This window comes from Natator depressus, chromosome 12 (assembly GCF_965152275.1).
Source record: "Natator depressus isolate rNatDep1 chromosome 12, rNatDep2.hap1, whole genome shotgun sequence".
Taxonomy (NCBI): Eukaryota; Metazoa; Chordata; order Testudines; family Cheloniidae; genus Natator; species Natator depressus.
In genome coordinates, this window is record NC_134245.1 from 8,113,704 (window position 1) to 8,124,983 (window position 11,280).

An 11,280-nucleotide genomic window follows, 5' to 3' on the forward strand; every position below is an offset into this window, starting at 1 on the left:
GCATACAAGGAAGTATACACATTCTGAAGTGCATTTGGCCATGAAGGAGAAAAGTGTCAAGAAATTTAACATTAAGGAAGTACAGACAGGAATTCATGCGAGAGGGAATGCTGTACAGACCATCGAGTCAGAAAGGGAAGGTGGACAAGGGCTGTCTAGAGCAGATACCAAACGACAGCACTGTAGTAAAGAGGACTTCACTGGTTTTCCCCAAACCCAGTTGAGTGCTGTTCTGCCATAGAAAATAGAAAAAAAGGTTGCAATTAGAAAAAACTATTGGTTTTGTGCTTATCCAAATTTGGACAACTCACCAACTGAGAGTTCCTATGAAAATAGAACAAATCCCCTTAGAACTGAAAACTCATATTTAAGCAACAGTTGAATTATTACCCTAAAAAGGAAAAATCCCAGCTATAAGGCTAAAGAAAGTGAGAACACTAAAACGAAAGGGTCATTGTCAAATTTGGCCCAAAACGTAAGCTTTGTTAAACAAGCAAACAAGCACCCGAATTCTTTATGAGACCGGAAGCCAACAGAAATGTTTCCACAATTAAAACAAAAAAACCCAAACACACTTAAAGACCCCTATCTACACTGTTTACAACCCAAACTTTGCAGCACTAAGAACCTGAAAGTAAAATTGACTTCACTGATTTTCCACTGTATAGGAGAAATCAAAAAACAAAAATGGATTTTAAAAATTCTCTTTAGTTTAAGCTATTTGTCAGGAGAAATTTCTTTATAACATGTTTTTCAGATGAATATGCCCCATTAATTAAAATACCTTGACTAAAATTATCAACATCCCAATATATGTCTGAGAAAGTAATTTCTACAGACATGAAAAGCAAATGTGACAATCATGCTAAGTGTCTCATAATAGCACAATGTTTAAATCTGAGTATAAATTTTATATTTCTTCATGTAATATATAAAAAAAATCTTATAAATATTAGACACTTTTTTTTAAAAACCTACTTGAGTTTAGACCCTTGCAAATAACTATTAAATTTTTGGCCTATTCCTCTAATCTCAAGACCGTCTTCCCGGTTGGAAATTAGCAGGGCAGTGATGAATAGCACTTTATACTATCACCTTTACAGGATGACTTAAACAATAGAACCTCGGAGTTACAAACACCAGAGTTACAAACTGCCCAGTCAACCACACACCTCATTTGGAACCAGAAGTACACAGTCAGGCAGCAGCAGCGACAAAAAAAAGCAAATACAGTATAGCACAGTACTATGTTAAACATAAACTACTAAAAAATAAAGTTTTAAAAAGATTTGACACAGTAAGGAAACTGTTTTTGTGCTGGTTTCATTTAAATTAAAATGGTTAAAAGCAGCATTTTTCTTCTGCATAGTAAAGTTTCAAAGTTGTATTAAGTCAATGTTCAGTTGTAAGCTAAAAGAACAACTTTTGAAAGAACCACCACAACGTTTTGTTCAGTGTTACGAACGACCTCTATTCCCAAGGTGTTCGTAACTCTGAGGTTCTACTGTAATCACTTTACAATACAGAAACTAAAATTCAACCATTACCAATGGATACTAAAAAGGTCAATAAGCTCAGAACTGAGCACAGATCTATTTTTATGGTCATTAACATGCCAACTTCCCTTCTCAATCCCCTCTCTCTTCCGAAAACTGGACTACTGGTTTTAAGGAGCAGATGCTCATCAGTTTCAAAAAAGGATTTTAACCCTAACAGATCAGGAATGTCAATTATACATGATGCATGTAGCGTAGCTGTACCCATGTTGGTCCCAGGATATTAGAAAGCTTTCAAGTTTGTCTCCCCCCTCACCAATAAAAGATATTACCTCACCCACCTCGTCTCTTTAAACTGTACATGTTGAAAGTTTTTAAAGACAATTTAAATGCAATCCTAAACTCAATGAAGTCAGTGAAGTTACTTAATGGATTATATTCAACTCTGGTATATTTAATTAAGGATAGAGAGGGGAAAGAAAATCCCTAAATCCATTATCTTTAGGTTCCCTAAAGCTATACCCAAATTTGTGCAATTAGGCTTTTGATCCTGCAAGATGCTGAGCACACATGCTTAAATACTTTGTTGGATCAGGCTATAGTGCTCAGAATGCTGCTGCAAAGGGTCAATTTCATAACCTGTTGCTTCGACTAGGTCACCCCTTTCTTTAAATCCCACCACTGGCTCCCCCTTCTCTATTGCATCACTTTCAAGGCTCCACACAGCCAATTCCCCACCCTATCATCTCTCATTCGTTATCAGGCTTTCCATGCTTGCCTGCAATCAGCTAATGATGCCAGTCTATTGCCCACTTGTTACATTTTCAAATACCTTTGTACTTTCTCCCATGCTTCCCTACACACTTGGGAGGCACGCCCCATAAACATCTGCAAAGCTATCTCATTTCACCTTCAAATCCCGCCTCAAAATTCTCATTTCCTGTGATGCTTACAAAAAAACACTTAACAGGTAGGCTGTTGGTGTGCAGAGACCACTGCCTATCATGCTGACCAATATTGTGTCTGCGCCTGTTGTTTCTCGTCATATACTTGGACTGTAAATTCACTGCAGAAGGGACAGTCTTGCTCTTTGTGTTTGTATAGCACCTAGCGCAACGGGGTCCTGATCCTAGGAACTACCACAATACAATAAATGTTAATAATAAGTGTAGATGCAGTTTTGTTTTATATAAGGGAATATATTGGAATTGCTCGTGCTTGTCAGAGAGCCAGCATAAGGATACCAATATAAGCATTTTTATAAATAAAACAGTCTCTAAACTAGGAAGGCTTGCCAGTTTAATTATACTGGCATAGTTATACCAGTAAAGCTTTCTGGGGAAGACTAGATTTAAGTAAAATTTAGTGATCCTTGCAATGTTGCTCAGTTTCACTGAAAATAAACAAAAAAGGGAGAAGTGGTATACTTTCCAAGTGCCACAGATAAACATTAGACTGCAATAATTAAACATTTAACAACAATTACTGCACTTAAACTGCAGTGCTTGAAAATCATGCCAAAACCCACTAGCCTACATTCAAGGCAACCCCAAGACTGTAGACCAAATTCCCCTCTGAGGCCATTTTTAGCAGAGTGGGGGAATCCCACCAGTGCTCTGTGGGGTTGCACTGGTATCAAAAAGAATATAGTTTAATGAAACAGAAAGTGTCCAAATCAGAACAAAACTGAAGCCTTTAAAAGGCCAAAATAGACTTTATGTTTGGAAATACCAGAGTTGATTAATTAGGCTATACTATGAAGAGGCAGTTGCCTGTGTATAGTTAAAGTAGTAACCAGTTTCCCATTATAAGCTTGATTTCTCTTTCACTCACATGCTCTGAAACGAAAGATGTCTCTCTGGTTCAAATTTCAACTGTGACCTGAGAACGAGAGAATTTTTAAGGCCAAATTTGGGAAAGGTTCTAGAAATTTTGGAGGGGGAAAGAGGAGAATCAGAAGCAGTTAGAAATGCAATAATTTGAAAGTTATGAGTCACATTTGGAAAATTCTTTTAATGCTTTTGTCATCACATTGATACTTTCCTTTTTACAACAGAAAGAAATAAAAGAACCTGCTGCATGCCTACATGATGAACTGTGGTCATGCACATATAGGAACTGCAGACAGCAGAAGGAATCAAACCTCCTGGGACCTCCATCACTAAACAAATGACTATCTTAAAATACCATTTGAGCGAAAGAATAATTCACTTAGCTGAGAGAGAAGCAGCTTTTAGCCACAGCTGTGGCATCTTGTTGGCAGAGGCCATTCAAAGGCTGGATTGAAAAAGCACATCCACCTGCCATCATAGAAATGTAGGGACCTCAACAGGTCATCTAGTCCAGTCCCCTGCAGTGAGGCAAGACTGAGTATAATCTAGACTACCCCCTGATAGGTGTTTGCCTAGCACATTCTTAAAAACCTCCAGTGATGGAGATTTCATGACTATTCCTATCTTGGCCTGCTCAGTGCAGCTTCCAAGTTGTGCTGGTCTCCTGATGGACAGGAGTTTATTGGCCCCTTTATGCTGTCACAAGCTCCCCAGCTGGGGGGCCTAAAATAAGCAACTGCTACAGTAGCAGTTCCATACAGGTATATTTACACTGCCTGTCTGACACTATTGATAATATCAAACCTACCAAGAGGCCTGGTCCCAAAAGATCTTGGAGAGAATGTTAGTGAAGGTCTTGGCTGGAAATGGCATCAATCTAGTTTTCTCTAATATACAGCCCAGGGATTAATGATTTACCTCCTCAGACATTTGGTTACAGCCAACCACAATATTGCCTCATGGTGGAAAGATAGCTGAGAATACTCCAGGCAAATGAGAAACTGATACATGAGTAAGAAAAAGCAGTTTCAGACACTACGCCACTTTTTGTTTCAGTTCCCACTCATCACTCAGAAATGGTGTTAAGTATTGCCAATATTTCCCCCTCCCAAACAGTACAGTAAAACAACAGCTTTCATGTCACTGCTGTCTGAGCTGTCATAAGGATGTTGAATGAATACAAGGAGTTAAGGGATTTGCATTAACATGGCGTTCTACTGAGAAGGTAAAATATTTTAAATTCTTGCTTGAGAACTTAGTTTTCTAAGAAGGGTGCTGGAACACTGGGGAGTCCCAAGCAAAAGTGAAAGTCAAGCTACCGGTGGGAGATCGACCAGACTAAATTGCAAGTCTCCACAAACAGTTGTTAGTTTGCTTACGTTTAAGACCTTGCACCAGGGAGAGAGAGCTAGGTCTCATTAAAAATGAAAATTCTCTTTATATAAAAATAAGAATACAAGAAAAATTGATTGAAGTTCACATTTCTTCAATTTCAGTGGAGTCTTCAGAGGAGAAAAAACAGGGGCAGAGAAACATCTTGGCTGACAGAGGAACAAAGTAGTTTGGCTTCCATTATAGATGCTCAGCTGTGTTCAGAGTGTAGATTGCAAAAAGAGCGATTACCAAATTTTATGCCGAACCACGTGCATGTTCTATCTAACTGACGGACGTGTTTCAGAGATTCCATAACAACTGGCTCAAATTCTTATATTTAATTTCTTAAAAAAAAAATTCATCCATTCATTCATTCCTAGGCCCCGATTCTACAAGGACATGGCCTCAACATTCAAAAGTCCCAACACTGCAGGTCAGGTTAGTTTCCATATCACAATTGGATTCATCACATCTGGATCCCTGGTTAGCAGTATCATTAGTGCTTTACAGAAAGCAAAGAGACTTAGACCCTGCTCATAGCGCTTACAATTTTGGACCTCGATCCCATCAGTGGAGCTCCACATGGGTTCAGGCATCTAGTTATGCAGAGCTCACTGCAGTATTGGGGTTTAAAATCCTTCAAACCTTTCTCATGAGTAATCCCATTGAAGTCAGGAGTGAGTAGGAGCTGAGGGATCCGGTCTCATGTTAGACATGATAGGGAGAGAAGACAGCAGTCAAGAGAGAAGTAAAAGGAGGAAGTTGGGGGTATGAGACTGTAATGTTTTGTGCATATGGTGGTCATTCCTATTTCTTGTTTTAAGTTGGTTTTACTGATATTATGCCAGGTCAGGGTTGACACTCATTGGTGGGGCAGTGTGAGGAAATCTTGTCCTGTCACCGCTGACTGTGTATATCCTGTGTGGATAAATCATTAACATGTAGGGCTGGAAGGGACCTCAAGACGACATCTACGTCACCCTCCTGCGCAGAGGTAGGACCTACTATACCTAGATCATCCCTGACAGGTGTTTTAGTCTAACCAGTTCTTAAAAACATCCAACGATGGGGACTCAACAATGTCCCTTGGAAGCCTATTCCAGTGCTTACCTATCCTTATAGCTAGAACACTTTTCCTAACATCTAACCTAAATTTCCCTTGCTATATATTAATCTGATGTTCTCCATGTCCACTGAAGGTAGGACAAGAAGCAAACTCCATCCTCTTTAGAGCAACCCTGAACATATTTGAAGACTTAATAGGGACCCTTGCAGTCTTCTTTTCTCAAGACTAAACATGCCCAGTTTTTTCAACCTTTCCTCATAGGTCAGGTTTTGCAAACCTTTTATCATTTTTGTTGCCCTCCACTGGACATTCTCCAGTTCGCCCACAGCTTTCTTAAAGTGTAGTGCCCAGAACTGGATTATGTACTCCAGACAAGGTCTCACCAGTGCAGGACAATTGCCTTCTGTGTCTTTCACGCCCATGCTGTATCTCGTGTGCAGATAAATGAAGGATATCAATCCCCAGGGCTACCAAAATGTAACTTTAAAAAAGCGTGAGATTCTTCTGTCACTGTTCTCTCCCAAACATTTTACTAAATATTTACGTCTCACGGCTCTCATTATCTTGGGAGGAAGGGATTGCTTCTCTTCTCGTGCTAGTTTAACTTCATATTTGGATAGTATTGTCCTCTCTGTGTGACAGAATGTTTAAAAGGCTAACTTAGTTCTCCTGTTGACATACTCCAGCATTACCAAGCTATTCAACATGAATCCTGATAAAACAGGACACTGCTTCCAAAAACCAACTTTCAGATACAGCAAAGGGGTAAAAGCTGGCTTCTCTTTTAAGTAAACGTTTTTGAGTTAAGCTGAAATGACCAACACATTTTTAGAATCAGGTTCCTTTAGCAAGTGGGAAGGATTACGGGAACATGAAAGTTTCATGGCAGCTGCAAGGATGAATCACATCCAGCACGATGGGGCAGTCGGAAAGTGTTTTGGCTCAGCCCTTGCCTGAAGAGGTGCAGAGAGAAGGACACACCTATGTTTCAGAAATGCATAACAGTGACAGGAAATACAGCAAACCCCAGTCCTGTGAGCAACAGAGATGCAGGCACACTAAAACAGAAATGTGAAAGTTTCCGAGTTGGCCAGCAATAGAGGAACTTACTCCTGTGAGTGAGAAGAAAGTTCATAGAAAGAGGACTCAGAAAAAAGATTGTGATCAGTTGCAGATGACATTCAACTGAAGAAGGAAAAACAATTCGGGTTTGGGATAATCTTTCCCTCAGGCAGAAAATATTAGAGGCTGGAAATTTGAGTAAGGGGGGGATTAAATATTTATTCTTTCTAAATGGACTATTTTTAAAACTTGTCTAGCTGAAAAAACTAAATTCTTCACTCAACATTCTGTCCATGTATTAAAACCCAGAGGAGAGGTTTTTCTACTAGTACTGTAGTAACTTTTTAAAATAATAAAACAATATCTTATTGATGTAGCTTTTACATTTATTACAAGGAAATCTACTTAAAATGAGAATTAAAAGAATTTGTACCAACAAAAATGCATGCCATACCCCTGTGAATCATGCTATGATATACAGTATTATAATGGTAATTCTCCAGTTAGTTAGTATGACTAATGTATTATGGATGCATAAAATATGTTGAAACAGTTTTGGATGTGTGAAAGATTTTGATAACACTGTGGAAAGAAATTCAGAGCTGGCTCAGTTAGAAGTTTGCACTGTAAGTTGTCAGACAATTGCCTGAACACAGAATGTAGGTAATGTCTAGAACCTCCAGTCTTAGTCCTGCAAAACAAACACTGAAGTGACAAAATGGGGGGAGGGGGTAGAGCATAATTACCAATTACATTCTTAAACAATAGGAAAACTGACTACTGGCTCAGGAGGAGGACATCAGAAGAATTTCAATCTTAAAATGTCTCAAGAGGAAGGATGGTCTTGTTGTTAAGGAGCGGGCTCTGCCACAGACTACCTGTGCGGCCTTGGGCAAGACACTTGAACTCTCTGTGCCTGATCTGTAAAATGGCAATGACGACGTCTTTTCTCCCACCCAGTGTCTGTCCATTTAGACCGTAAGCTCTTCAGGCCAGGGACCCTCTCAGACTCTCTCTTGCTATGGCTATATATAGAAGCTACCACAGTTGGGAGCCCTCATCTTGGCTGGGGCCTCTACATACTACTGTAATACAAATAATAAAAAACTCCTGCTGTACGAAAGGTGGCCTGCAAATTATTTACAAAAAACCCACTACATTTCTGCCCATTTTATTTAATATGATGTATGAAGAAAACAAGAAGGCTTGAAAGAGTTTCTCCCCCAACCCAAGAAGTTTCAACATAAGGACTTAACAGTTGCCATACTGGGTGAGACCCTGGTCCATCTGGCCCAGTACACTGTCTCCAGCAGTGGCCTGTACCAGTATTTCAGGGTGTGTACATGCAACATAGTCTCTTCTGGTTTTTCCTGGAGGACTTCTTGGGGATCTCAGAAGATGTCCCATCTCATGAACTCTCTCTCTCTCTCTCTCAACATTTAAGAGAGGCAGCAGTGGCAGCATTCAAGATCTAACAAGGATATTATTTCTCCCAAGTGTTTATTCAACACTGGAGATAGGTATTAAAAATAAGATTTTTGAACTGAGACTAAGAGTCCCTTCCTTGTCCTCTACTGCTCACTTTTCAGTCCCTTATAAGTCACTACTTCTCCAGTGACCAGAGTTTTCCAGGATGAACAAGACAAGAACTGAATAGCTCATGTAAATAAAACACCATAGATTTAAAAAAAAAAATACCCAAAATATTTCTAGTCTTCTCCAAACATCCCAAAGCGGTGGTGGTGGTGGGGGGGGGGGGGGGGGGTGGAAGAGTGCACACTTAATTTCTTCTTTCCAGGTTACCTTTCAATGTGTCCCATTCTGTTTACTACCACCTATTCACACACACAAAATGCAGCATCTGGTGAAGCTGCTAAGAAAAAAAAAATCTTTAAAAGCAAAATAAAAACTGATCTGTGTGTGTACCAACTAATAAGGCAATAATAGGTACAGAATATATACACACCAATTGAAATATGGCTCAAGATATAACCTTTGTTAAAAAAACGAAACACCTTAACAAAAAAAAGACGAAATAAAAAAAAACTTTAAAAACCCTCAAGCCCAATTTGAAATGTTTCCATGATTAACAAAAGTCTTAAGAAATGACCTTCTGTATATAACATTTGCAATTAATATAGAATGGTGGTAGCATGTTAATAGAAAAGATTAAACGGACTAGTTCATTGTAATTTTCCAAGCTAAGAGAAAAACAAAGTAAAATAGTAGTAAAAATAAATTTTATCTTGAATTTTTTAGTCGGTTTATGAAGATGTTTTCTGTAACATAAGCAAGAAAATTTGTTTTATATTTAGCCAGAGAGTGGGCCACACACTGTTTAAAAAGCGTCTGACTTCAGGAGATTCTCTCATTGATTTTAAAAAAAAGCAGACTCTGAAAGCCTTCTGGGTTTTTCCGGCTCCCAGAAGGAATCCTGGATTAAAACAATCATTCTGTCATATTATACATAACAGAGAACTCATTGCAACCTAATGTATTAGGGCTTTTTTTGTGAACTAGGAAGCAAGTCTATGATGCTGTTAATAAGTTAACATTTATTCTTGTGCTCGAGGTCACCTGCAGCCTGGTTTGTGGATTTTTTTGGCAAGTTCTATTTTCATTTTTAAATTCACCTTTTTAGCTGAATTACTTTAAAAAAATAGCAGCCGATTCACTTTGGCATCCAATTCACCAAAGCACTACAGCACGCTTTTATGTTTAAGCACAGCTGGTGCGAATAAGGTTAAATATGTTGAGTGCTTGCAGAGTCAGGGCCTTGACATCATATGCTACTAAAAAACAAAAAAGTAAATGGTCCTTTTTTTCATTTGTTTTAATACACACATAACTTTAGTCATGCAAGTTGCTCCACTGGAAGCAACAGGACTACTTGCACGAGTAAGGATTACTCATGGGAGTACGGATACAGCCCCAAATATTGTTGGTCTCACGTCTTTTTTTTTTTTTTTTAATATAGACATTGCTCCTGCTCGTTTTCCTCACACAAGCAGTCTCTCTGACTTCTACCTGGGAGAGGACAGCAAGATCTACGTTGATTTAGATACAACTGCATGTATAATACAGAGACCCTCTGGCCATATCTGGCACTCCATTACTTTTATGCAAAAAGAAAAGGAGGACTTGTGGCACCTCAGAGACTAACACATTTATCTGAGGATTTATTTGAGTGTCTAAGGTGGCACAAGTCCTCCTTTTCTTTTTGCCAATACAGACTAACACGGCTGCTCCTCTGACACCTGTCATTACCTTTAGGCCGGTCTACCTTCTATTCTACTTCAGAGCGGCCTTTTACAAATACTGCCAAGGATGCATCTATCGAGCAGGAGCAGAAATCCAGAAGGACACAGCAACCCTCGCACGTTAGATAGAGCCACGCCAAAGTCCACTACCAAGTATGGGAGAGACAGGAAGCGGTGTCTGCAAACAAGAGGACGCCCAACTTCAATGCAACAACCCACCTACCCTTAAAACCCCCGCGCTTACTAAGGCAGCGGCACAGCCTCCGCATTTACAACCGTGACTTCCCCGGAGTAGATGCAGATCAGGGTTGCCCAGGACGCAGCTCTGGTCTCCCCCCCGCCCCGAGTCAAACCAGGCACCTGCAGCGCGCCCCGCGAGCCAGCGGCACAGGGGCGAACCAGGAGCCCGGCACCTCGGCCAGGCGGTCGGCGCCGACTGCCCCGCCCGCAGCCCCTTCGCCGGCCGGGAAGGGGCAACCGGCCCCCGACCCTCGCTCCGCTCCACAGCCCGGTGCCCCCCCAGGCCACAGGGGCCGGGCCCTTTTCTAACGAGACCCCCCCCCCGCCGAGGCGGGGCGAGCCTGCCCCCAGAACCCCCCGCTCCCCCAGAACCCTCGGCCGCCTCCAGCCGGGCCAGCCCCCTCCCCGTGCCTGGGATCTCCCCCGGGGCCGGGAGACCCCCCCGCCCCAGGCCCAGCCGCCCCGGGGTCCCTCAGCCCCGCCCCCTGGGCCCTCCACCCCGGGGTGACCCGGGGGCCCCCAACCCCTCCTCCCAGGAGTCCCCGAGGAGCCCCCCCCCCCGAAAGGCCCCTCCCCAGGGGAGCGCCCAGCCCGGGGCCGGCCCCGCGGAGCCGCCCAGCCCCACGCCTGAGGGGGGCTCGCAGTGCCCCTCTCCCCTCAGCATCTCCCCCCGGGGGGGGGGGGTCGCCAGCCCCCGCTCCCGGCCCTGAGCGGCTCCCCCTCGGCGCCTGCGGTCGCGGGACCTACCGGGGCGGTGCTGGGCTCGTCCCCCGCTCAGGCCGGCGGCCGGGCGGCGCTGCCCCTTTGTGCCATCTGGGCGCGGGGCGGAAAGATGGAGGCGCCCGACCGACCATTCCGGGAGCCGACCCCTCCCCCAGCCCCGTGTCCCAGGCGACTCGCCCCGCCCCGCCCCTTCCCTCGCCAAGCCCACCAATCCGGGCGCGGGGCCC

At 42.5% G+C, this 11,280-nt stretch overlaps 1 protein-coding gene across 3 annotated transcripts in view; it reads right to left on the reverse strand.

Annotated features, from left to right (window-relative positions):
* RSPRY1 (ring finger and SPRY domain containing 1) overlaps nt 1-11,213 on the reverse strand; it is a 56,280-nt gene extending 45,067 nt beyond the window's left edge. The window contains exons 1-3 of one of the 3 annotated variants that reach the window (XM_074968523.1): nt 11,078-11,213; nt 10,098-10,268; nt 121-232 (exon numbers count right to left, since the gene is read on the reverse strand). The gene's annotated coding sequence lies outside the window, so the exon portion shown is untranslated. The remainder of the gene's footprint in view (nt 1-120; nt 233-10,097; nt 10,269-11,077) is intronic. The other 2 variants (XM_074968521.1, XM_074968522.1) reach the window with 2 other exon arrangements.
* Between the last annotated feature and the right edge of the window lie 67 nt (nt 11,214-11,280).